The sequence below is a fragment of the Chiloscyllium punctatum genome, chromosome 7 (assembly GCF_047496795.1).
Source record: "Chiloscyllium punctatum isolate Juve2018m chromosome 7, sChiPun1.3, whole genome shotgun sequence".
In the NCBI taxonomy this organism is placed as follows: Eukaryota; Metazoa; Chordata; class Chondrichthyes; order Orectolobiformes; family Hemiscylliidae; genus Chiloscyllium; species Chiloscyllium punctatum.
This window is the reverse complement of record NC_092745.1, coordinates 95482133-95507040: the sequence shown is the minus strand read 5'-3', so window position 1 is coordinate 95507040 and position 24908 is coordinate 95482133. Positions and strand designations below refer to the sequence as shown.

Sequence of the window (24908 nt, the reverse complement as noted above, 5' to 3'; positions counted from 1 at the left end):
TCTTTTTATTTGATTCATAAACTAATTGTACACAAACATATTGTACCTTTGTGGGAAATCATTTACAGTCATGCAATTGTTAAACTAAAACCACACAGGGTTAAGCTCCAAATGCACAGTGATAAATTTTGCTGAGTAATCAGGAATCAGTGACCTTAAGAATTTATATATTTATAATGGCACATTCTAGCAGATCTGACAAGCAAGTTTATTAAATTTTGTAAAAATTAGCACTTGTTATGAAGTAACATTACCTTAGCCAATTCAGTCCTATAAAATCTTTGGGATCTCTTCCAGAAAACAGATCTTTTTTTATAATGCAGCATCTGGCTTTCAGTGACCTCCTGAACTCCTTAATCAATGAGTATTTAGATTTGACATCTCAGGAAAAATGCCTATGAACCATACGTGGTAATTCTGATGTAAAAACTCTTTGAACAACACTTTAAAAAGGTAATAAATCTACAGATAAGAAACCTATAACCTAGAAAGAACCATTTGATTACAAATAGGTTGTGTTTTATCTTTTACTTGAGCTTTAGAGAGCATGACCTTTCTCCAGTAATCTCTCTCTAGCAGACCTTATCTTGCTGTACTCACCTTTATGTTTGCTTTCTAAGTCAAACTGGCCTACATTCCATAAACAAGTGACTTCTCAACTTTAACAGAGCTGAAAACAAGTCAACACCTTGAAGGTAACATTAATGTTAAAATACCTCCAAGTCCAATCCATTTTTTCTTCTGCAGATCATCAACAGAAAAGTTGATTTTAATCTTTTTTATTAAGATAAGGTTAAGATTAAAATAGGAATTAAGATAATGAAGCTGAATTGTACATAATACAAAAGAAATAGTCAACCGCAGATTCATTTTATCTTTTATTCTGTTATAGGATGACGGTGGTTGGGCCAGCATTTATTGCCTAATTGCCAAGAGGGCAGTTAAGAGTCAACCATGTTGCTCTGGGTCTGGAGTCACATGTAAGCCAGGCCAGGTAAGGGTGGCAGTTTCCTTTTCCAAAGGACATTAGTGAACCAGATGGGTTTTCCCCAACAATCAGCAATGGATTTGTGGTCATCATGAGACTCTTAATTCCAGATTTTTATTGAATTCAAGTTCCACCGCCGCCATGTTGGGATTTGAACCCAAATCCCCAGAATATTATCTGACTCTCTGGATTACCAGTCCTGTAATTATATCACCAGGCCACTGCCTTGCCTGGAGGGCCTTACTGTCCATTGGGTAAACTCATCAGGCCATTAGAAATGTTAGATACTTGACTTAAGCCTTCACTCAAGAAAACTTTCTCATCATAACTAGACATTTAGCTTGCCCTCTTCTTTCAATTAGCTGATTTAAATTATTAATTATTTATTTACAACTGCAATGATTGACTCTTTGGAGCATGAGGAATTTGAAAATACTAGTCAAATGCAAACAGTTAAATACATCACTGACTGGTCTGTAAATCACAGATTGCTCTCTCAATGCTAACACAAATAGGTATCAGATCGTGAAAGTGTATTCATCCCAGGCTTACACCATTGCGTCCGATAGGCTTACAACTTTAAACATGCCATGAAATACAATACAAGACCACAGAATGGAAAGCACACCTAAACAGCCTGTGTTCCAATCTTCAACTTGTATCTCTCATTATCATCTGAGAGTTTTGAAGTATCAATCACTGGTCATTCATGTGAACTTCTATTCACCAACTTCCAAGACAATTGAACCGTTCAACATTGTTGTTTTAAGTATTTCAGTTGATAAAGTGCAGTATTGAAAAAGTACAGCGAGTCAGGCAGCATCTGAGGAGCAAGACGGTTGACATTTCAGGCATAACTCTTCATCAGGACTCTTTTTCTGAGGATGAAGAACAGCAGAGGTCCATTGTGGTCTGGGAGGGTGAGGCCATGAACTGGGGCAGGGCTGACTGCAGGAAGAGTAGGTAACAACGCACGGCAGAGAGCGTAGAGCTGAGAATCCAGAAGGAAAACCATTTCTGGAGGCTCTGGATTTGCTGAACATAACGGTTGTCCCAGCTTGATCCAAACTGAGATGGTCCAAATGTTGGCTGGAATCCATGGGAATAAGTCGGTTTCTTAGGCAGGTGCTGAGAAAGGCGATGTGGCTGTAGTAACGGAATTGTTTCAGGATGTGGTTGAAGATCTTCAGGGCGGAGGGGATGACCAGGAGTTGGAAACATTCTTACTGAGATCTTTGCGGAAGGAGAAGGAAAACTTCTTCAAGGTGGGGACCTTGGAAGAAACTTTGCAGTATGGTTTGTAGCAACTAGGAGATAGTGAGGACTTCTCCAACATCTGCAGTCTTCACTATCTCCTCCTGAAATATTTCAGCCAGCAACAATGTTTCATAAGATTTTCCATTATCCCCAGTTCTGTAATACACAACAAATAATAGACCCAGATCTATATTATGGATTTTTTTTTGTTTTGTTTGTCCTTCTGTCAAAGAATGTCTGCTTAAATTAGAAATTAGCTTTAAATTAGTTTCATTTCCGATGTGCCTTTGCTGCCAATGAAAATTCATTAAAATATTTAAGCATAAAACCAAGCTCTCATTTAAGGAAGAGAAATTGTCCTTCTGTATTTACAAACTGACTTCTGACAGCTGACATTTTAGAAATTTCCAAATAGGCTGCTTAAAAATCCAGACTTTCTGATCCAGAATCATACAGGTGGTAACACTAAAACAGGTTGCAGCCTCAAATCTTTCACAACTTAAGTTAAGATCATTTTCTTTCTGGAAACATATTAGTGAAAGGAGTATCTCAAATGCAAATATGAGTGACAGGTCACTGGCCACGCTGCTAACTTCACTCTGTGACTAAACAAAAGGGCCTCAATTCACACAGACCTGTGCTCATTTCAAGGACTGTTTTGGTTTAAGGAGGAAGGAAGGGAGTGGTTTTTAAAACCTATTCAGTCAGTTTGATCAATTTGTAGTGTTAAAAGGGGAAAAAAAAAATCAAAGGCCTCAAGAAGAAGTCAGCATTGTGTCAAAATTCTTTGAAACTTTACTCCCTCAGATTTTAATACTTAAGACCACTTTAGAAAAACAGGGATTGGCTTTCGAGGACCGCCTGAGGGAAAGCAGAGGACACTTTGTGCTGAGCTAGCACTCATGTGGTGAGCATAACTGAAGTGGCCTGTGTCTGACTTTAAGTCTTACATCCAGGATTTTACCTCAGGAAGCAAATAAACACTTTTCAACTTTGTAGTTCTCCCTATTAAAGAAAAACTAGGAATTTCAAATGAATATTTGCCACACTTAAAAAAGTTATTTTTTAAATGGCTCACGAGAATTATTCCCTGCTCTCTACTTTATTAGCCCAACTGGCTTTGTTAGGAAATCAAAGTTAGAGTAAATGAAGGTGATTTAAATCCTGAACATCCTTGGACCATAAGTTGTGCAATTAGTTTGTGATCTTGCCCACTACTGCTCTCCTGCACTAATCCTGCTAGAGCTCACAGGACCAATAGCAAAGTACCTGTTGTGGACAGGTCAGACGTCAACACTGACCAATAAGTGCACATCACCAGGAGAAGTTGAGTAATTATGTACATAGAAAGCTGAGGTAGATACAGCTTTAATCATTTAGGAGATCAATGTTCGGGAGAAAGGCACAAAAGATGAATTAAGGATTTCTGATCAGCAGCAATCACATTAAATAGCAGGGCAAATACAAATGAGCAGAAGAAGGCCTTTCTACCCAATGTTTTATGCTCTTTCTTTCCCTGTGTAGCTGAAAGTTCCAGTACATGCCCAAGTGAGCAGTTTGCTCACCCCCCCACCCCCACCCCCACAGCCTTCCCCACCCAGATCTTACCCATATATCCTCTTAAATGCACTGCGCAAGAGGTCAATGAATTGTTTTTATTAAATTGGCCTGTTTCAGAATTTGATTGTACTTACATACACCCACCTGGGACGAGTAATCCCAGCAGACCCAGCATTAACCAGCAAAATTGATGCTGCTGAAGCAGAAAGTCCTTACCCCGACTCCACTGCCAGAAACATTTGCCTCATAAGGACTGAACAAAAATTACAAAGAAATCACAGATAGCACTAAGAAAATTTAGTGGACTAAAAATACATGTAGGTACTATTGGTTCAGAGAAGTGCTAAGTTGGCTGCTTGATTCAATTATAAAAGGGATCAAGACAGTGCTAGGGGCCATTATCTTTAGATTGTTCTTCATTGATATAATTGAAGAAAGATGTCTGGCCATGACCCATGGCACGAGCTGCCTTCAGGGAAGTACATAGTCAGTTCTACATAGTTTACATAGCACCACTTTGGAATGATAGTATGCAAGTAAAATGTTTGAACCATTGTCTCCGATTTGTAGATTCTCTGGTCTTTATCCACCACCATCTCTCAATATCAAGCTTATATTCAATCAATTTCCATTTGCATACACTGGGGGTGGGGGTTGCTTTGACTTTGGGAATGACAGTCAGAAAGTCCATTACTGACAACAGATCCAATATTGTTTGTATTACAATGCTGATCAAAGCCAAATTTACCCCCAGCTTAAATTCAAGTACAGGTTGCAATTCTGCAACATGTTAAACCTTTGAAATGAACTTAATTCTTCAAAGACTGAAATGAAATGATTAAAAATGCATTTAGTTCAGTATAAGTGGAGCCTATACAGGGTGATAAGCAATGGTTTGTGCCACACAGGAAATACTAGTGTCCACAGGCCCAACCTGGTTGGGGAGGAAGGCAAAATGATAATCACATTTTATATCTACTGTACTACTAACATATTTAGTTCACCAAACTTTTTTGTATGGTAGCTTTGACTAGAATCTATGGAACAAGGTTATGCTTATTGCTCACATTTGTTCAGGTGTACTTATTCAGCAAGTAGATGAAGAACAGGTTACTTTAGTATGATTCAGAATAGACTACAGGAAACAGTGGGCACTGGCTCCCTTGAAACTCACTAACTTGATACATTGACCGAGATTTTCAATGAGTCAGGATAACTCAGAAGTCCTTTAAAAATTGGGATAGATCCGAATTCTGGAATTGATCTGAATTCTAGGGTTTCCATTCCTAGGGTTTCCAATTTTCAGTAGCACTTGTTAAAGCTATAAGTTTATTCAGGTCATGAGGCCACTTTGGACACTCCAAACGTGACCCGTATGGGGATAGGAATGTCTTGTATTTTCATGGTGGCAAGTGAGATTATTTAAAGAATCAGATTTTAATGAACCCAGCCAGGTGTTAGATTTGGAGGTAGGTGAGCACTTTGGTGATAGTGACCACAATTCAGTTATGTTTACTTTAGTGATGGAAAGGGATAGGTATATATCGCAAGGCAAGATTTATAGCTGGAGGAAAGGCAATTACGATGGGATTCGGCAAGATTTAGAATGCATTGGATGGGGAAGGAAACTGCAGGGGATGGGAACAATTGAAATGTCGGAGCTTATTCAAGGAACAGCTACTGCGGATCCTTGGTAAATATGTACTTGTCAGGCAGGGGGGAAGTTGTTAAGCGCAGGAGCGGTGGTTTACTAAGGAAGTTGAATCTCTTGTCAAGAGAAAGAAGGCTCATGTTAGGATGAGATGTGAAAGCTCAGTTAGGATGCTTGAGAGTTACAAGTTAGTCAGGAAAGACCTAAAGAGAGAGCTAAGAAGAGCCAGGAGGAGACATGAGAAGTCGTTGGCAGATAGAATCAAGGAAAACCCTAAGGCTTTCTATATGTACATCAGGAATAAAAGAATGACTAGAGTAAGTTGAGCATGAAGTCAGAGGAGATGAGGAAGCGCTAAATGAATACTTTTTGTCAGTATTCACACCAGAAAAAGACAATGTTGTTGAGGAGAATACTGAGATGCAGGCTACTAGACTAGACTGGATTGAGGTTCACAAGGAGGAGGTGTTAGCAATTCTGGAACGTGCAAAAATAGACAAGTCCCCTGGGCTGATGGGATTTATCCTAGGATTCTCTGGGAAGCCAGGGAGAAGATTGTCAAGTCATTGGCTTTGAGCTTTATGTCGTTTTTGTCTACAGGAATAGTGTCAGAAGACTGGAGGATAGCAAATGTTGTCCCCTTGTTCAAAAAGGGGAATAGAAACAAGCCTGGAAATTATAGACCAGTGAGCCTTACTTCGGTTGTGGGTAAAGTGTTAGAAAGGGTTATAAGAGATTGGATTTATAATCATCTGGAAAGGAATAAGTTGATTAGGGATAGTCAACACAGTTTTGTGAAGGGTAGGTCATGCCTCACAAACCTTATTGAGTTCTTTGAGATGGTGACCAAACAGGTGGATGAGGATAATGCAGTTATGTGGTGTGTATGGATTTCAGTAAGGTATTTGATAAGGTTCCCCACGGTAGGCCATTTCACAAAATACAAAGGGTGATTTAGCGAGTTGGATCAAATATTGGCTAGCTGAAAGAAAACAGAGGATGGTGATTGATGGGAGATATTCTGGAGCTCAGTTACTAGTGGTGTACTGCAAGGATCTGTTTTGGGTCCACTGCTGTTTGTCATTTTTACATATGGCCTGGATGAGGGCGTAGAGGATGGGTTAGTAAATTTGCAGATGACACTAAGGTTGATAGAGCTGTGGATAGTGGTGAAGGATGTTGTAGATCACAGAGGAACATAGATAAATTGCAGTGCTGGGCTGAGAGGTGGCAAATGGAGTTCATGTGAAGTGATTCATTTTGGAAGGAGTAATAGGAATGCAGAGTAATGGGAATGGTAAGATTGTTGGTAGTGCAGATGAGCAGAAGGATCTCAATGTCCAGGTACATAGATCCCTGAAAGCTTACACCCCAGGTTGATAGGGTTGTTAAGATGGCATACAGTGTGTTAGCTTTTATTGGTAGAGGGATTGAGTTTCAGAACCATGAGGTCATGTTGTGGCTGTACAAAACTCTGGTGTGGCCACACTTGGAGTATTGCGTACAGTTCTGGTGACCGCATTATAGGAAGGATGTGGAAGCTTTAGAAAGGGTTCAAAGGAGATTTACTGGGATGGGCTGAGAGATTTGAGGGTGCTTCCATTAGAGAGAAGAAGGTTGAGAGGTGACTTAATTGAGACATACAAGTTCATCAGAGGGTTAGATAGGTTGGAGAGTGAGAGCCTTCTTCCTCTAATGGCAATGGATAACACAAGGGGACATAGCTTTATATTGAGGGGTGATAGATATAGGACAGATGTCAGAGATAGTTTCTTTACTCAGAGAATAGTAGGGGCATGGAACACACTGCCTGCAACAGTAATAGACTCGCCAACTTTAAGGGCATTTAAATGGTCATTGGGTAGGCATATGGACAAAAATGGAATAGAGTACGTCAGATGGGCTTCAGATTGGTTTCATAGGTCGATGCAACATAGAAGGTCGAAGGGTCTGTATTGCGCTGTAATGTACTATGTTTACAGAACTTCAGAAGTGTTGTGAACCATAGCCTGTGAGGAAACCTGTTGAAAAGCAAACTCAAAAGGTCTTACCTACGCTTCTCATGTCAATCTATGCCTGCCAGCCACCGTCAAGCCCTGCTTACTCCCAAAGCTATGACCTGCACCAACCTCAATACCAATCATGTTGCCCCACCATGCCAGGCAATGCCACCACCCATCCCCCATAAGCCCTTGCATCTGGTTATGAAGCCTGTCCATCCATTCACCTATTATACAGTATATAGAAGGAATAAACACTATGATGACAATTAAAGTCATAGAGTCATAGAGATGTACAGCATGGAAACAGACCCTTCGGTCCAACCCGTCCATGCCGACCAGATATCCCAACCCAATCTAGTCCCACCTGCCAGCACCCGGCCCATATCCGTCCAAACCCTTCCTATTCATATACCTATCCAAACGCCTCTTAAATGTCGCAATTGTACCAGCCTCCACCACATCCTCTGGCAGCTCATTCCATACACGTACCACCCTCTGCGTGACAAAGTTGCCCCTTAGGTCTCTTTAATATCTTACCCATCTCACCCTAAATTTATGCTTTTAAAAAGTCATTGATACTTTTTGACTTCCTTAAGAAAAGTTCCTTTTCACTATAGTATCAGTCATCCAGAGACTTTAAAATATTAACAGCAGAAAATAGCAGAAACTTTGACATTATGTAAACAAATATTGTGATATTAGCAGCACAGATCAGAATGCAGGGACTTGGCTGTTTCAACAGAGTCATGGATTTCTGGGCCCTTAGCCAAGCTTCACGATTTTCTCAACTCAAACTCCACGTTCAAGGATGAAAGTCTAGGTAAAATCTTTTCTCCACAGATACTGTATGATTTGATGAGTGTTCCTAACATTTTCTTTAGTAGGGCATACATATAGATGATGCATTGGAAGATAAATGCTGTACTCAGTTAGATTCATTCTGTGTAGGTACAGAAATCTAAAACCTCAATGAAGTCTTACTCCTTTCTGTCGACAGATATTAAAATAATTAGCAGCTGTGACAACACAGGGATCAAGTTTTGTTTCTTTGCAGAAAGAAAATTAGCACCGTCTGTTATCTCTACAGATGTTAACGCACTTGCTGTGTGACTCAGGCTTTTGCAGATTTTGTAATGAACTACATTACTGTTCTGTTTTTAATGAAGCTTTATGCTACTTTCATGTGGCTTTTAGAAGAATTCTGTTGTACGTTCCAAAGATTGCTGCTATACCACAAAAATATTTCTCAACATTTTTAAAAAATATTCCCATCTGAAGTTTTGTTGATTCGCTTTTGAAAACACCAGCAATATTCAATGATGTAAAAACACATGGTCCCCCATGAACATATTTATTCCAACTGCAGCTTCTGAATCAGTGCTTGTAGACTCTTGCCAATATCACAACAATACGATTCTCAAACAGTTACATTTCATTGCTGTATCTTAACATTTTCTTCATGGTTGTTCTTGCATGAAAGGAATTTCAGAATGAAAAAGTAGTTACATGTGAGGATTGTGTTTTAACAGAATGTGTTTTAAGCTGGTCACTAGAGGGACTGATGACAGATTTGGACAGAAATGTAGAATCTTTACCAAGCACCTTAGCTAGCTGGTTCAAAGTATGAACCAACATATAGGCCACCTGACAATCATGTGTTCCCTCAGTACTGTATAATATTGGAGTAAATAAATTATTAGATATAAAATAGGTCAGTTGCCCACAATTGGCATTCAGAGATGGTAAAAAAATTGCAGGAATAAATGTCTACTGGGCTGAAATTGACTTCTAGCAACAGCTTCAAGTGGACATTAATAAACAGCCAGGCATTTCACACTCTGATCAATTCATTTGCACTGAAGCCAGTGGTATGGAAAAACAAGCAGCATATAAAATGGGTGTATGACTTGCTATTGGCCATCTTGCAGAGAATAATTTCAGCCCAAACAGTCTTGATCTTCAGATGACATATTGTGAATCAACACTAGGTCTCCCTGTTGCCAAAAAATGAAAAGATATAGACCACACAGTTACAAAAGGCACAGAAAATAAAGTGACATTTGTAAAACACTAATTAAATTGATTCAAAGGAAGATGAAGGCCTACGGTAAGTTGGTGGTATTTATTATTACTTTATAGCTGACTGACTTCAAAAGAAAAACTTTTCTGCCGGTTTGGAGCTGTGAAAAGTAATTTAGATTTTGGATCACCTTTTGTTCATGCATCAGATGGTAAATGTTTCTCCCCAACTTTCAAAGTGATTCCCATCAATTCTGCTCCATAAGGTAAATATGCAAAAGTCTCTTTGACTTTAAGATTTGCCAGCTGCAAAAATACTGTACAGATGAGACGCTGTAACTGAAGAGCTGCTCAGAAACCTGGGGAGATTTCCTGATACCTGTTATGGCTACTCTGTGCTTCATGTCACTTTGGAGCACACTAATTACTTTTAAATTAAAATCTATCACATGACAAGTAAAAAGGTTCAGCAATAGCTCACATGTGAACACAAGAACTCAGAACGGAGACAGAATTCAGGGTAAATAAGGCTCAGTGTTAAATCCCAGGCTAGAACATGGCGAAAAACGTCCGCAAGAAGCAGGCACTACTTTAGCAAATGGGCCTCAAACATGCCAGACACCAACATCCTGATGAAAAGAGTTCTGACTCTGGAAGAAAGCAGCTTTCTAGCCATTAACATCAGAAGGCAGGAGGCTGCTGCCTTTAGTTTGTAAGAACCGTAATCAAATAGAGATCGATAATCTTTTCAGGAGAGAAATCCCAATTGAAGGAGTGATGAGAAACCCAGTACAGGGGGAGAGCTGATGTTTCCTCATGGGCCCAGAGGAACACTTGCTGCTTTTGGTCTCCAAAGAAACTATTAAAAAAAAGAAACCTCGCTGGGCCCCAACTCGACCGAATGCTGCTCTTGGCAGGTTTTGCCTGTGCAGGCCTCTGGTGGGAGTTGCTGAGTGAAGCTTGATTCACTTATTTAAAGAGAACGGCACTGGCTTCGGCAGGGTATCTTTGCTGCCTACAATTTAATATTGCAATCAGTCAGACAGAGAGAGAAAGTAATGGCTAGTTCACTGTTCAACTATTTCTTGCTTCCACCAGATGATTGCAGACAAAAAACTGATAGACCTCAATTTTAATAACTTTGATGATATTGGGACCTATCTACATAGTAGTTGAAGACTTGAGAAACAGGAGGCAAGCAATTCCAGTTATGCTCCTCCAGGCCTAACAGGGAAGTCAAGGCCTCACTTATTTCCACTCTTTCACTGTGATCAGTCAAAAAGGTACCTCAGATTGCCTCTGGACCAACTCCACATCTGACAGACAGGCACCATTCCCACAGTTTCCTGCTACCAACACTCACTGACCAGGTTCAGGCAGGATTCCACAATACTTTAATCAGATTAGACACAGAATACAAGCACATTCTTTTCCATTCTCACTTTAAAAACTGGTATTTTATACAGATTGTTTGTATGATACCTTTATGGCATTAATACAAGTGATCAGAAAATGCAATATTACAAATAGATCTATTAAACATTGATGTGTCAAGAAGCACAGATTTCACACTGCATTTAGCACACTCCAGATGTCTCTTTTTTTCAATGCTGCATGTTCTGCTACAACCTAAAACATGATGTTTACCATTCCAAAAAGCTCACTGACCAAACAATTAAATTCATTGTGGCATAAGCCTGTGTTTACTTACTGACAATTGTCTTTTAAGAGCCATAAAATCTAAATAGTCTCACCTGACTATATAAAACGCTGAACCCAATTTTAAGGCACTTATCTAAAATAAAGAAAGCAGGACTAGCCAGGGTGGAGGGAAAACACTTCCATTAAGTGATGTCAAATCTTCACCCATTTCGTCCTGACAAGGGCTGGAGCAGCAGAAATACTCCTTCAGACTCCATAGGAACAGACAGCCATGAACACTCTGGGCTTGTGTTGCCTTTTGCTCCCCCACCCCAATCTCCCACACTGCACAGGCAGCTCAGCCAGATTTCCTCCACAAGTGAGTGACTGTGGCTCAACGGGCAGATGGCAAGGCACTCCACCAAAGGTCAACAGCTATCCCAATTTATCGCCCAACTTATTACAAGCAACAAATAAATCAGGATTTGAATTCCCTATGGTCAGTACAGTACAGCCTTCCTGAATGCAAAAAGAATAGAAAACATTAAACTGTACAAAGTAAACTTACAGCCAAATTTGTTGGGGGCTGACTGCTCACTTCTATAGGATTTGGAACATGAGAAAAACTTGCAGACAACAAGGGATTAGGAGACAGAATAGGGCAGAAGAAAATGTGAGACTGTGTTTGGTTCTTTATACCCCAATTATATACCAATAAGATGTACACCATTCAAGTTTCAAGCCAGTGCAATGATAAACGTACAATTAATAAGGATGATTTCCACTTCACGTCCTTTCACAAACAAAAAAAGACTGGCAATGTGTGAACAAAATATTAAAAGGGTCATGACAGCCTGAAGGGAAATAGAGTCTTTTTTGAAAAAGAAGATCGTTGTGTTGGAATTTACAAAGAATCCACTGTTCGCCCTACCCACTCAGCTGAGCTGCCAATGCCAGCCTACATTGTACCATTCACCATGACACTGGCTGGGAGCACTGTGGTATGCCTGCCACAAATCTCCACTGGGTGTTGGAGATTGAGTCGCTTCTCAACAACAACCTTCTTTGTTTGTACAAATAATTAAAGTGAGAAAAAAAACAAAGTGGAATAGGAGGCAAAATCTTACAAAATGCACAGTGGACACATGCAGCACAAGTGGAATTAAGACTAGAATATTTCAAAACTCTTCTCATTGAGAATAAACTCATCCCCGTTCACTGGAATTATGAAAAATAAATGGAGATCATAATATAAAAAGGAAAGCAGAACAATCAGACTTGATTCATGCATTCTCTGCAAAATCTACCATATTTCCCGAGGAATGAATGGACAGAGAGAATATTTTTCCACTCAGTGGGGTGTTCTAATTTAGGAACTTCATTGGACTCTAATGAAAAGTTTAATGCAGACTGAAGTTGCTGTGTACTAAAGCACTTGTGATTCAATAGAACAAGAGATATACAAAGCCTCAGACAGTACTCAAAAAAAGTTTAAGAAGTTTGTTAGCCTGGAATGACATGGTATTATCTTTAACAAAGAAAATAATGAAGAAAAATTAAAATTAACGTTGTGGAATATCAGCAGCCCACTGCAAGGTCCCGATTTTTATTCCTGAATCGGATGCATGGAGGCGCAAAAAACCCCTGCACCAAGATCCCATTTTCCATCCCCTGGATTAGGAGTCAGGCAGGCAATAATGGAGGAAACTGCCAGCTCCCAAGTTGGCCTGAGCAGAATGCCTGTCTGAGAACCCTGGCACATGTTTAAAGTTTTAAAATAAAAACTAAAACACAAAACATTCCTCCTGTTGTCAACCCCTCACTCTCATCTCTTGGCCTTGTGTTTCATCATCATCATCATCATCATGTCCGCAGAAATAATCCCATAGGACATCTGAACATTACCCAAAGACCCCGACCCCCAGGCCAAGGTATCCATGGATCATATCCACAAGGGGGCATCAATTCTCCAAAGTGATGATCCAAAAGAAAATCACTGAAAACGAACCTGCTCTATCTTGATCAAAGTCCTGTGCTCATGGCTTCCAGACACCAGAGACTCCAATATCCCATTTCAGTCAACAGAGTGCGCCATTTAATTGGCCAGCTGCCTGCAGGGAGCATGCATGCATGAATTACAGACCACCCTCTTCACACCCCTGAGAAAATTTAAAGATGATGCCAGAGGTGGGACTCTTGACTTGCTCTGGCATTTTTGCCCCAATTGAGACACTTATCTTTGATGTCTCAGTCTGATTTTATGACACTCTTTGTAGCACCCCAACAACAAAATACATGGATACATGGCTACAGCATCAGTGTTCTCACAAAAATGATCTATAGCAGTAAACATTCCTCTCAGATTATGTCTGATAGTCTGACAGAGCAGTTTGTAGACATCCTTGAACCTCTTTGACTTTCATTCCATTGAGAAAAAAGTTAATTTACAAAAGCATCATCTCTATATAGTCAAGATGTTTTCTTTTATTCTTTCGAGGGGATGTGAGCATCATTGGTAAAGCAAGTATTTGTTTTCCATTCCTAATTCGCTCTTAAACGGAGTACCTTGCCAGTTTATTTCAGAGAGCAGTTAGAGTCAACCAGATCACTGAGGATCACCCAGTATTTTGGGCATACTGGGTGAGGCTGGCAGATTTCAGTACCTAAGAGATATTACTCAGCTTGTAAGTTTGCTCACTGAGCTGGTAGATTTGTTCTCAGACATTTTGTCACCATGTTAAGTATCATCATCAGTGAGACTCTGATGAAGTGCTGGTGCTCTGTTCCACTTGCTATTTGTGTGTCTTGGTCTGTTGTGGTAGGTGATATTATTTCCGGTTCTTTTTCTGAGAGGCTGGTAATTGGAGTCCAAATCAATATATTTGTTAATGGAGTCCCAATTTGAATGCCAGGCCTCTAGGAATTCCTGCGCCTGTCTTTGTTTAGCCTCTCCCAGGATGGATGTATTGTCCCAGTCAAACAAGTGACCATCTTCATCTGTGTGAATGGATAGTTGGTCATGTCTTTTTGTGGCTAGTTGGTACTCATGAATCCTAGTGGCTAGTTTCCTGCCCGTCTGTCCAGTGTAGTGTTTGTTGTAGTTCTTACAGGGTATTTTGCATATGACGTTCAGTCTGCTGGTAGTACGGAGTCCTTTAGATTCTTCAGGAGCTGTTTGCTGTATGGGAATTCCTAGAAGCCTAGCATTCAAATTGAAACTCATTAACAAACATATCAATTTGGACCCCATTTACCAATATTTCAGAAAAAGGATTAGAAGTGATATCACCCGCCACAACAGACCAAGATAGATAATAGCAAGTGGGAACCAGAACACGAGCGCTTCATCGGAGGCTCACTAATGATGTTACCTAGCATGGTGATGAAACGTATGAGAACAAATCTACCATCTTAGCCAACAAACTAACAACCTGAGCCACAACCTTCTCTAATCTACAAATCTTCTCTAAAATCGCAGATACTATTTAATCAAGTATGTTTCTATGATAATTAATGATAGTTTCCTGGTCACCATTACTGAGATTTATTTTTAATTCCAGATTTATTAATTGCCATGATCCCTCTAGCAGTTTCAATCTGGGACTAAGTCAAGGGGATCTCCAGCTATCTAGCAACAGTGATGTCAACAAGAGTAAGCTGTCAATTACACTAAATTATTCTCACAGAAAACAAATTTGGAAGTTAAAAGTTCATAGTCTCTTTAATTTTAATTTTCAGATAACAAAATAAATTATTGTGATTGAATTAAGACAGAGGCAAAAATACTATAAACAAACTTCTTGAAAATGTTTCAATTATTTTAAAAACATAGTGCAAGCTTTTTTAATTTATGCAGAAATTTGACATTTTGCAAATATAAAAGTAGCTGTTAGGGACCAGTGAGGGTGTTTAGTAGAAATTATGATATTAATATACCATTGAAAACTCAGAATCTTCTCTTTCTGTAGGATATAACATGAGGTTTTTTTAAAAAAAGATTAATGACAGGGAAATGAAAGATTGCAATTTGGGGACTTTCAACAGTGCACCCTCTGGAGGAATGTTGAATCACTGAGAGCTACTTCTCAATTTTCATGCTTCACTGCATAGGATCTTGGGGAAGAGATGACACTAACACTGACAGTTTTGTTATCAAAATTATTTGGTGAGAGGGGAAAGGCACTGTAATCCTTCTTGCCTTGATTTCAGTATTGGAATGATGTGTTTCAGAACAATTTATACCAACTCACTGTGGAGTAGATTCTGATATCTAGAGGTAATCAGCATATCACCCCTGCTCCTTTGGAGTTGAAACAATAGTCTAGAGGACTTCTACTCCTAAATCTATCATTCAGTTTCTGACTGATTCCTACCTAAAATACAACTGGAATTCTATTTCCATCACTTGGGTAAAAGATGGATGCTGGCAATCTGGAAGAAACTTGGAGAATTCTGCAGAAACTCAACAGGTCTGGCAGCAAATATGGAGAGAGAAACAAAGTTAACCGCTATGATTTGGCATCAAAATATTTGACCAATCATACTGGATTTAAAACTTTAACTCTGTTTCTGTCTCCACAGATGGTGCCAGACATGCTGAGTTTCTCCAGCATTCTTTACTTGTTTCTATTGGCATTATATGACCTCGGTTCTCACATTATAAGGGGCCTTTCTCTCAAAATAGTTTGCTGTCTGGGATATCTGGCAGGAGACTCCTTCCAAAGTGGAGTTGGTTATTAATCCCATTTTGAGGCCAATATTGCCAGACAAAGGCACTCAAAATTCATCACGGTGTCTTTACTTCATCAATTGCTTTCTCACAAGCCCAATCCAACTTGACTTAATATGCATTTTGCAAGAGACCTATGATCTATAATCTATTGGGATACTAACAAAGTTTTAATTATTGAGTTTAAATTATGTAAAGTTTATATAATTCTTCCTTTGTATTAGAAACTATAGAGAACTGATGTGTAATTTTCACATTTAAAGAAAAAAAATGTTAAAACAGACTTTCAATGCAGTCAGAATGAAATTAAGTAAGGTGACTCTCCACCCCACTGTTCAGTTTTTCCTGTAAAATCAAAACAAAATCTGGTATAAATGCAGCCTGCCTCACCTACCAATGATTGTAAGAAAAGAATGCTTCCCCTTCTAATGACAGACTGGGAAATTCATCGGCTACACAACCACAAATTATGCAGTTAAAAGTTTCCTAGCCTAGTATCCAATGCAACTCTTTCAGTTCAGTTTTCCGGAACACAAAGACAGATTATGTGTGTCACTGACTAGGTCGTAACCTGTAAGCCCACAGAAGCACACGCTTTGTATGCTTCACCTCAAAGGAGCGCAGACCCCAGCGTAAATTACCATTATCCTCCCGCTACTGCCTTCCTCCTGATTCCATTCACCTCCTTTCCTTCCAAATCATCAGCAACTGATTCCTCAATTCCAGCTCTTTTGCAGTGCGTGTTGGCAGAAACCATTACCAGGAAAAAGACTGGATAATATGCAGCACATTGATCATATGACTTCATATGAAAGCAAAGAGCAAAATGCTGAGCAGCAAGTACTGGAAAGAGGAGGGGAAAAGGGACAATTCAAGAAGCAGTGAGAATGGAAGTTTCTGAGATACAGTAAGCTGTCTATAGCTTAAGATATCACGTTGTCAATGAAACATACAGCAAACAAAAAAAAAGAGGCCATTTGCAGCAACACACTTCTACTGACTGAGAGAATGGTTGTTCAAAGTCCCATATCCCACTTTTTGACTTAATCGTGCTAGCAGCTCAACCTCAAACTGCCATGGAACCAGTTTGCACCACCTTCTCCGGTAAAATTTTCCCAAACGTTCACTGAGTGAAAAACAATTCTCATCTCCCTCTTACTCATTTGTCAATGGCTTTACCCACCCAGAGTGAAAGGTTTTTCACTAGTCACTCACCAAAAACTTTCATCATTTCAAAAGCCTTTACTGGGCCACCTCTTAACATTTTCTGTTCCAAGGAGAACTGTCTTAACTCTCTTCTGAACTGAAATCTTTCATCTCTGCTAACATTCAAGGCAACCTTGTCTGTGTTCTTTATTAACCATATCTATTCCACTTGACGTATGCTGCTTAGATTTGACCAAAATACTCAGTTCAAGCCTAACCAATAATCTGTAACGGTTAAGCATAATTTCTTGTCTTTAATATCTTATGCCTCTATTTAAAATCTCAAGTAACACATGTGTTTTTTCAACCATCTTACAGGTTGCCCTGCCACCTTTAAGAATATTTCCAAATAGATGCTAAGGCTTCTTTGTTCATCTGTCCCTTTGAAAATTGTGCCATTTATATTCAACTTTCTTTCCATTTTAGTCCTCTCAGAACGTATCACCTCAACCTTCTCCACATTGAATATCTCCCGCAATGCTTCTTCCCATTTCTCCAAGTTGTTTATGCCATCACAGAGTCTGTAACTAACTACATCACTTAACTGTTGTAGCAAGTTTCGAATCATCTCCAAGTTTATAAATCTTACTGCCTGCACCTGAATCTGAGTTGTTTATAACATTTGAAGACTAATGATTCCAAAAGTGATCTTTGGACAGTACATTTGGCAAACTACTCCCAGTTTAAAAAACATCCAGTAAAAGAACTTCTGGTTTGAGAGGAGCTACAGGCTGCAATGGAAGGGAAGTGAGAGTTAGGGTGCTGTAGATTGGAAGTATCCTCTCTTCAAATTTAAAAAAATGAATTCAGTAGTCAAGCATCACTGAAAGGGGGTTGGGAAAGGTGGTTTGTGGGAACACCTCCTGCACCAGGCAGGCAAGGAGAGGGGGGGCCTCAAGGTGACCCTACAGGAAAGGGGCCTCATCTCCTACTGAGAAAACTGTGATCTGGTGTGCATCAATGCATGAACCCTTCAGCTGACTGGAAAACTCAACTTTTCCTCTTTTAACTGACCTCCATGAGGTTCTTACTGAGCCAACTGGATCATCCAATTTACCAAAACCTGCTACACACAGGCAGGTAGTTCTGTCAACCCCAATCCGGCTTCCTCAATGGCCTAGCAGCAGGATGAAGGCAGGGAAATGGCACCCAACCAGCTGAGCTCATTTTCAACTCCATCCACCTCCGAACCTGGTGCTGAAACTCCCAGCCCCAACTTCCATTGCACAGCAACCATGATTTGTTAATTGAATTATAGCTAAGTCCTATGCTTGCAGACAGAAAGCAAGATGCATGAAATAGGAAATGTAGCCAAGCAAGATCATGTCCTCATCCCACAGGTTCAACACACACAGGTTGGGTTTCAACACCCCATCCCTCCCATCATTCATGTAGAGATGAGGATGGGACAGGGATCATGCCACTTATGCCCATTATAGGAAGGGTCATGAACTCAAACCTGTGAGTTTATGGGGTGGAGGATAATCCGTGCTTGATAGTGGGATCTGGCACAGGCCATTATAATTTCTTCTGGCACACTTTCTCTGAAATTCACACCCTGCCCAGCCAGTGATGCTGATGGCCAACGGAGTGTGGGATTTCCACTCCAAATCCCTGGGAAGGCTCATGGACTGCTGGCTGACTGAATTCCTAGTGGTACTTAATTCTGCCAGATCATCCCCAATATAGAGGATGCAGGGCTCCTGCTTGTTTTCCAGTCTGCAGGCAGGAACTCAGTTGCTAATATCAGATTTTGTCCAGAATGTGATCCTTTAAGCTTCAATGGCAGGCGAAAGTAATAAAAAAAAATCATTGATCTCAGATCAGCAGCCCATTACATGCTTCATCCGTTAATCACAAAGAAAATGAAAACTTTTGGCAAGGCATGTAACAGGCAAACAATGCAATGACATTCACTTTGTAGTCCTGCTGTGGTGGATCAATCTGAATCCACACACATGCATACACCCACACACATATGCAATAGGCACTGGGCAGAGAGACTAGAGGGAGTGCTGGATGATTTTCCCTTCCATAATCTAGAACACTGAAGTGAACCTAGATAATGTCTCCACTTCAGCCCCATGTGATATTCAGACCAGGGACATTCCTAATCCATATGGCTGAGTTACTCACTGGATAAATACAATGAGGATGACAATGAAGACAATCCAGCTATCAACATTCACCTCAACACTCCAGTAAAACAGACAGCAACTTTTAGATGGGCACACCAGTGCAGAACAATCCAGACGCTGTTATTACATGTTCAATACTTCTCCACAGGATATGCTGTAGATGAAACTGGTACTGCAATCAATGGTAAATCTATTTATTAACAAGAACCTCCATGCTTAGTATAAAAATCCTTGAAAATTTTACACACTGGTGAATGAGTTATGACTTGGATTTTAACAGCAAACTAACATCATAATTACTGCTAAACATCCCATCTTGCCTGAAAGAATGTTTGCTCTACATGTGAGCCCACACTATGTAATATACTTGCAATGACCTCAGGAGTGTGGAATAAAAGAAGTGCTGCTTTATCACAATCCAATATAAACAAATAAAAAATCTTGAATTGCATATTCTGCAGGTACTTCATTCAAATTGCCTACTACCTCTGCTATCCTTATGAACAAAAAACAAATGGGTAGTAAGGTGAAGAACAGTTTTGTGAAGACCAGAATGTAACCACAGATTTTTTAAAAAGTAATTTTGTCCATCTTACTTTGTCTAAGATTATTCGAATTGGAGTATTCAAATGTTCCTTATATAATTCCAAGATTTTCAGATTCACCTGTCTACCTAGATGTCTACCCTATGCATTGATTATGTTGAATGTGAAAAAGAACTTCTGATATCAGTCCAAAAATTGTCCTTTACTTACTGAACATGTATCTTCTAGTCCTACTCTTGCAATTTAGCTGGATTTGATTTTCTGGATTTACCTTTGTCATGCTATTTACTATTTTATGTACCAACACAAGATTTTCTCTTAGACACCTCCCTTCTAAGATTGTTAAGAAACCCAGTCTTTTCAGGTAATCAGAGATTACTGAGATTTAGAATACAGCACCTCTCTGAACTACCTCCAGAAAATGGATATCTCACCCATATTTCAGTCACTCTAATGGGAAAATAGCCCTACCAGAAAAATATACAATTTTAACCAAACTGATTTCTGGTGTTTGGCTATATAATTTTGCATTCTATGAGAGCTGTTGATTATCACTCCAGAATTCTTGGACAGGTTAAACATCAAGCGGGCACTTTGTTTCTTTCAACTTCATCTTTATCTCGTTCAGCAATATTTCTGAGGTTCTTTTTTTTTTGACATGCAGTATTTTACAGACACAGGCATCACATTTCCCCCAGCATTGTTGCATTCAGTTACATATTTTGGATCGTTCATTCTAGAAGTTGAACTACTGCCTCAATTTCACTATCTCTCCCAGTTTAGTATGCTTTGTAAATTTGGCTAATTTGTCTTAAGGTTTGAATGCCAGACATTGACATACATCAGATGTATTAATTTTCCCAACCCAAATCCCTGCAGCACTTCTCCAATCCTATCATACCACCTCAAACAAGTATATGCCGCTTTTACCCTTCGTCCAATTTTTATTTCATTCATAGCTTGCTCCAAATTCCCAAAGGATTGAGCTAAATTTCCTTTCATATCGATTTACATTAAAAACATTTTAGAACTTTCAGCGTTCTACTGTTGTTTCTCAAAAAAAGTCAAAGGTTCTCTTCTGTATCCATGTAAATGCTATTTATTAGGTCACAATCATGTACTTCTCATTTTAAAAGTACATTTGCTTGTAAGCAAGCATGAAAACTTTAATTCTAAAAGACTTAGTTATTGGCTTTAAAAATTGATATGGGGATTACAGTCAACAATAAATCATAAGCTGAAGGGAAATGTTTCAAACATATAAAACACAAAAGATCACAGATGATATGTATCTTGTATTCACCTAAATCCATTTTAATTGTGACAATACTGTTTGCTTCTTTCAAAATTCAATACAAACTGAATTACGCTAAATGAGTGTTGGCACTCCTGTTGCACAACAAATGATCTCTCAAATATTCTTTGTTCACATTCTGTAAAACATTTCACCCCGATCAAGAAATAGTCAAACACCAAAACTTTAGCAAGATTTGTATCTCTCCATATATGGATTATAATTTCCCTGTGTTTATTCATTGTACTGTTATTGTTTAATTTGTCTCACTGTGCATTGTGTTTTGGTAATGACTGGCCAATAATGACCACTTCTGTCAACACTTTCATTTTAAGTGAACCGGGTGTATGGTAGAAAGGATCTGTAGTGACAAATTTGGTTTAGCTTAACAAGCAACAGAGTTTGTTTTCATTAAATTGCTGTTGAAGTACACCAGACTGCACCATCATCCCCAAACATTACTATGTATAGATATGTCAGGTCAAACTTCATTGTTTTAGGAAATGCAGCCCTGTGTCAGAAGTACTTGACAGGAAAGTATGATCTTCCTTTCATCACATTACTTGCACCACCTAGACCAATGCCCCCACCCTGACTCCACCACCAGTTAATAACTTATTAACCCCAGTTCAAATAATAGTCCAGTTTCATGCAGACTTATCCTCTGGGTTTTTCAAACTGATGCTTGTCTTGCACGTGTATATGTGCACACGTTTCGCTTTATGTACAGTTTGCTCCCAATTTAAGTACTTTCATTTTGAAAAGAGTTCATGGTCACACCAGAAACCTTTAAGTGGGAAAATTATAATATTGGGATTTGTGGCACAATCCAAGCCATTTTGAGAATGTTAATGGTCCAAGGTCATATCACTTGCTAATCTGCAGGCACATACAGGAAGGTGGAATAGTGAGGTTGAACATTTATATTTTCTTACTTGGCAAGACATATTTCCACCAATCTTAAGTCATCAAATTTATGCTCTCCTGTTTATTTTTAAACAGGAATTTATGTTTTTCAAAATATATTATCGATATCCCATGCTTAAACAGCACAGATTAATTACATTTGCTTTGAAAGAGAAAACAGAAGTCGATTTCTTAAATTTAATATGTAAGTTTACAACCTTATCATCCCATACTGGATGCTGCTTTTTTTTGTTTTGTAATAATTTAAAAAGGAGCTCCTTGAATATACTGGGGAGGCAAATCATTACATATATAGAATACAGTTAAAAATCACACAACAACAGGTTACATTCCAACAGGTTTATTTGAAAGTACAAGCTTTTTGAGCACTGCTCCTTCATCAGGTAGATAGTGGGGCAGGATCGCGGAACACGGAATTTAAAGAAAAGATCAAAGCGTCATACAACTGATGTGATGTACTGAACAAATCTAGATTGCTTTTAAGTCTTTAATCACTTAGAATGGGAATGCAGATTTCAATTGATTAATATCTAAATCCCAGAATTTCTTTCAAGTCACATCCCTGAGATAACTTAAGGTTTTATCAGTATAAAACAACGTGACATCTCAGCTCAGACAATGCATTAAAGGTGTGAGGTTAGACTGTGTCTTATCCCAACCCTGAGTCTGACTGGTGCTATTTCCAAAATAGGAATTTATCAGATGTCACATTGACTAACTGCCTACAGATTGTGTGCTTTTTGAACAAAATAGAATGTATCTGTGAATACAAATTACCCCATAGAATATATACATCTATATCTCAACTCTGTGTGTGTGAGTGAATGAGTGAGTGTGAGAGAGACCGTAGTGAGAGAGCGAGTGTATGTGTGAAAAAAAGAGGAAGAGAGTTATGTGAGTGTGCGCGAGCTTGATAGATTTTGACACAGGAACAGTGAAGGAATAGCAATGATGAATGGCTTGGAAGGAACTTGCAGATGGTGGTGTTCTCATCTATCTGCGACCAATATCCTTCTAGATGGAAATGGTCATGGGTTTAGAAGGTGCCATCTAAGAACCTTTGGTGAATTTTGTCAGTGCACCTTATAGATAGTAGACACGACTGCTGAGTATTGGTGGTGGAGGTAGTTAATGGTTCATACCATTTTCAAAATGATATGATTGATTTTAACTTAAAACAAATCAAAACCAATTAAAATGAAGTGTTGTGGTCAAGCTCCTACATTAATTTAACTCTTTAGATCCCATTTATCTATGATATTGCTATTTCTTATTTCCATACATACAGATCCTACACCTTGATCTTCTAAGCCAAGTTTTGGACTGGGGTGGACAAAGTTTTAAAAAAATCACACAACACCAGGTTATTGTCCAACAGGTTTATTTGGAAGCACTAGCTTTCGGAGAATCGCTCCTTCATCAGGTGTTGTGTGATTTTTAGCAAAGATCAAGCCAAGATAATTTCTGACAATGGTATTGAGTCATCATTTATTAACTGAGCTACTCAACTCCTTTTCATTTCTTCCTTTGAACATTAAATAAGGAACATCTTTTAATATTCAGTTTATAGTCTTAATCACCTTGCAACCATGTCTCCATAACAGTGATTATACCTTTAACAAAAATTTATCCTGTTTCCATGCTGTCCATCTCTATGACTCTTTTCCCACCATCTTTTCAAGAAGAGAAATCAAAATAAAAGTCCCAACTGTCTGTGAGAAATAGCTTCATCTCTAGTTTAAAAGGGTAACAGTTGATATTTAAACAATGACCCCTAGTTCTAGAGTCACCCATAAGAGGAATTTCTGTAAAAGAGTCACTAGCCTCAAAATATTAACTCTATTTTCTCTTCACAAATGCTGCTAGACTTGCTGAATTTCTCCAGCAATTTCTCTTTTGTTCGGATCTTCAGCATTCACGGTTCTTTGCTTCATTGAAGGAAACATCCTTTCAATGTTACCTTGTCATGACACCTCAAATTTTTACACAAGGTAGAGTCAACTGAAATCAGGAGAAAAATGGTTGGAATCATATCTGACACAAAGGTTTGTGGTTTTTGGAGGTCAGTCATCTCTGCTCCAGGATATCTTGGGGTAGGTCCAACCATTTTCCCCCTTGACCTTCTCTCCATCACAAGGCCAGAATTGAGAATGTTTTCTGGTTATCATACAATGTTCAGCACGATTTGCGACACATCAGATACTGATGCAATCCATATCCAAAAGCAGCAAGAGCTGGACAAAATCCAGGGTTGAGCTGATGAGTAGCAAGTAAAATACAAAAATGCCAAGCAATGTCTAACTCCAATAATCTGTCCACCACCTCTTGAGATTCAAAGACATTACCATTACTGAATACCCCACTATTAACATTCTGGGTTTATCACTGATCAGAGGATGAACTGGCCAGTCATATAAATACATTGGTTACAAAAGGAGATCAGAGTCAAGGTATTCTGCAGGGAATAATGCATCTCCTGACTCCACAAAATCTGTACAAGGCACAAGTCAGGAGTATGATGGAATATTCCCCACTTGTCTGGATGAGTGCAGCTGCAACAACACTCAAGAAACTTGATAGTAATCAGGAAAAAGCAGCCTGTTTGATTGACATCACATCAACAAACATCCGTTCCGTCCACCACTCATACTTAGTAGAAGCAGTGTGTACTATCTGCAAGATGTATTGAAGGAACGCCTCAAAACTCCTTAGAAAGCACTTTCCAAACTCACGACCACTTCAATCGGGAAAAGCAAGGCAGCAGATGCACGGTAGCACCAAAACCTGCAAGGTGCCCTCCAAGCCACTCACCATCCTGACTTGAAAGTATATTGCCGTTACTTCACTGTCACTTGGTCAAGATCCTGGCATTCCCTCCCTAACAACATTGTTGGTCTTCTCACAGTATAATGGACAGCAGTGGTTCAAGATGGAAGCTCGCCACTACCTT

General features: G+C 39.2%; 1 protein-coding gene across 4 annotated transcripts in view; it reads right to left on the bottom strand.

Annotated features, from left to right (window-relative positions):
* plpp3 (phospholipid phosphatase 3) overlaps positions 1-24908 on the bottom strand; it is a 145279-nt gene that overhangs the window by 93903 nt on the left and 26468 nt on the right. The gene's annotated exons all lie outside the window — the stretch shown is intronic.